General features: G+C 45.7%; 1 pseudogene; it reads right to left on the reverse strand.

Moving 5' to 3' along the window:
- Positions 1–1,528: 1,528 nt before the first annotated feature.
- LOC119062744 (60S ribosomal protein L23a-like) lies at positions 1,529–2,041 on the reverse strand (annotated as a pseudogene).
- Between the last annotated feature and the right edge of the window lie 1,574 nt (positions 2,042–3,615).

Below are 3,615 nucleotides of genomic sequence, written 5' to 3' on the forward strand. Positions count from 1 at the left end.
TCCCCATGACAGTGCATCATCCACTGATAGTCTCAGCTACAGCTCCCCCATGACTATGAAGGACAGTGTGCTGCTAGTTCTGACATTGTTGTATTTTGTTGTACAAAGATACAATAGTGTACCATAGTCTCCTGCTGAATCTACCGTAATTGTGGAAAGATGTCAAAGCAGAAAAGGACTTCATATAAAATCCCTTTTAAACTGGAGGTAGTGAAGTACATCAAAGAACATGGGAACAGAGCAGCAGAGAGACACTTTGGGCCACCTCCAGCTGAAAAAAATGATACTGGAATGGAGGAAACGGGGGGATGAACTGCAAAAAAACAGACAAAACGAAGCAATGTTTTTGTGTGCATGCTGCAAAATGGGCACAGTTAGAAGTGGGTATGAAAGAGTGGATCACACGTCACAGGAACAACGGCTTTTCAGTATCTATAAAAATGATCATACATGAAGCAAACGTCTTGCTGCAGACATTGAGGACTTCACGGCATCACCATCGTGGTGCCACAGATTTACAGAGATGTGGCCTTGCTGTGTGCACCAAAATTAGGGTTGCACAAAAAATGCCTTTAGAATATGAATCCAAGATTGTGTCTTTTCACAAATTTGTAGTGGATGCATGAAAGAAAAATGGATTGGAAATAAGCCAGGCTGGGACATGGATGAAGTCCCATTAACCTCTGATGTTTGTTCCATCAAACAAGACTGTTGAGGTGAAAGGTGCCAAAACCATAACCATAAAAACCTCAGGGCATGAGAAAACCCATTACACAGTCGTGTTGTCCTGCTGTGCAGATGGCACCAAATTGCCACCAATAAGGATTTTCAAGAAAATAAACATGCCAAAAGAGGCAGTCCCAAGAGGAGTTATTGTTCATGTTCGTGACAAAGGATGGATGGACAAAAATGGCACGAAGATATGGATAGAAAAAGTGTGGTCCAAACGTCCTGGAGGGTTTCTAAAGAAACCTGCTATATTAGTGCTTGACCAGTTTAAGGCACATATCACTGAAGCCACAAAAAAAACAGATTTAAAGAAGAGAAAACCCATCTAGCTGTAATTCCTGGGGGGCTTACCAGCCAGTTGCAACCTTTGGGTGTTTCCATCAACAAGCCATTTAAGGTTTTCATGAGAGAAGAGTGGAACAAATGGATGGCTGCTGGAAATCATGATCTGACACCAATTGGATGAATGAAAAGGCCCACGATTACCCAGGTTTGTGAGTGGGTGAAAACCTCATGCAGTCAGTTAAGGATGAAACCGTTGTGAGGTTCTTCAAAAAGTGTGGCATCAGCAATGCCTTAGATGTCTCTGAAGATGGCATCCTCTATGAACAGAGTGAAGACGGTGACACTAGTGATTCTGAGCTGAGCTTCATAAATGTGGGCAGTAGTGACGAGGAGTGCCTGGGGTTCCCTGATGATTAGAGGAGTTTCTGTACTTAAAGCTTAAAGTGAGTAATAACGGTTGTTAATGCTGCTGTTGAGTCCTGTTTACATTTACATTAGTGAAATACTATTTTTTTTAGTATGAAATTTTTATATTTAGAATTAGCCAGCTGGACTCAGTTTAGATGATCCCAATTTTGTTGGCAACATCCAAAGCATCATAGTCTGGAGCCAGTGGAACATATGCCTTCTTCTCCCCATCAGGCCTGATCAGGGTGTTGACCTTGGCCACATCAATGTCATAGAGCTTCTTCACAGCCTGTTTGATCTGGTGCTTGTTGGCCTTGACCTCCACAATGAACACACATGTATTGTGGTCTTCTATCTTCTTCACGGCTGACTCAGTAGTCAGGGGGAACTTGATGATGGCATAGTGGTCAAGCTTGTTTCTCCTGGGGGCGCTCTTCCGAGGATATTTAGGCTGCCCTCAGAGCCGCAGTGTCTTAGGCCTCCTGAAGGTGGGTGATGTGCGGATCTTCTTTTTGTGGCTGTGGACGCCTTTTAGCACTGCTTTCTTTGCCTTCAAAGCCTTTGCCTTGGCTTCGGCTTTGGGAGGTGCAGGGACTTCCTTCTTTGCTTTGGGTGCCATCTTCGTGAAAAAGGTTTCCTCGAAATACTATGTTATTTATGTTACTAAATATTTTACCACATTTTTTGCTCCAAATGTTTTTCCTATTTTCCTCCTCTAAAACCTAGGTGGGTCTTATAGTTCAAAAAAGATGGTAAGTAAATGTTTCCATCCTTTTTATTTAATCCTCATCCAAGGACTTTTTTTCACTGCTTTTAGAGAGACAGGAAGGGAGAAGAGAGAAACATTGATCAGTTGCCTCCCGTCTGCACCCTGAACCAGGGAACCAACCGCAACCCAGGTTGGTTGGACGATGCTCCAACCAACTGAGCCACACCAGCCGGGGCGTGTTCATTCTTTTTTATGAGACCATCTAGTCTCTGACCACGTGTGAGGTGCTTAAAGACAATTTTCTTACACAACAAAAAGTCAACTGTGGCTGCACGCAGGCCAGACTCCTAAAAGATTCCCCTTGGGCCTCAAGTTGCCTTAACCAGGTTTGCTCCTGGTGCCCCCAACCCCCTCATGGGCCTGCCTGCAGCCTCTCTGCACTGACCTCCGACCAGCAGGACACGCCAGGCTCAAGTCCAGGGGACGGTCTCGACAAAGACAGAAGACTGGGAGGTTCGAAGACACAGGAAGAGCAATATTCTTCACTTTCCTTTCGAACCTAGAGCATCTCAGGCTTCGGTCATTAAACCCTCCTTCCTTCCCCTCATCTCGCTCACTGCACATGACAGCCTCGAATCCCACAGTGAAATGAGCACACGCTTCTCAACCAGCAAGAAGAGAGACGGGACAGACCTCCGTCACTGGTTCACCTTAAAATATCAGAGGCAGGGGGCGTTTCCTTAGAAGATGGGTGCCCCAGGCCCATTGTTAAAATGCATGCCGGTCTTCCTTACACACCAGTCTCTCCTGAGACCCAGCTAACAAGACAGTGTTTGTCAGCTGTGTGCACGTGTGTATACACATGTGTGTGGTATGTGTGTATGCATAGGTACATGCATGTCTGCGCCCATGGTTGTATACGTTGCACATGTGTGCACACTGTGGTGTGCGTGCATGAGCATGTGTGCCCACGTGTGTGATCTGCCCTGCCAGCAGCAGGGTGCGCCAGACTTCCTCAGATGGTTCTGTCTCCACACGGGCTTAAGCTCTTTCCCCAAATGCACTTTGTTTTCTCCTCCTGTGGGTTTTTACATGTTTCTCTCAAGTCTTAATTTTATCAAACAGCACACTGTCAAGATTTATGACTCTTATCATGGCTCCAACCCAGGGCATCTTGTATTGATTATTTCCTAAAATATCTCCAGGCTTGAGTATGAACGATTGCGTGGCTCCGGCTCCAGCTCCAGCTCCCCCTGGAGTTAGTTACCAGCAAATAAAAAACAACTGTAAAGCTATTAATATCTGCAGGTTTTTTCAAAGGGCCTGTGTGTCTTCCATCCCCCAGATGCTAACAACAACCCTCTACAAGAGGCTAAGCAGGGTGGGAAGCACAGATGGAAATATCTGGGCTCAGGGAGGTCAAAAGACGTGTCCGACCAGAATCACCCAGTGAGTGGCACAGCAAGGGCCAGAAACCAGATCCT

This window comes from Artibeus jamaicensis, unplaced genomic scaffold, assembly GCF_021234435.1.
Source record: "Artibeus jamaicensis isolate MK-2021 breed Jamaican fruit bat unplaced genomic scaffold, CSHL_Jam_final contig_384, whole genome shotgun sequence".
Lineage (NCBI taxonomy): Eukaryota > Metazoa > Chordata > Mammalia > Chiroptera > Phyllostomidae > Artibeus > Artibeus jamaicensis.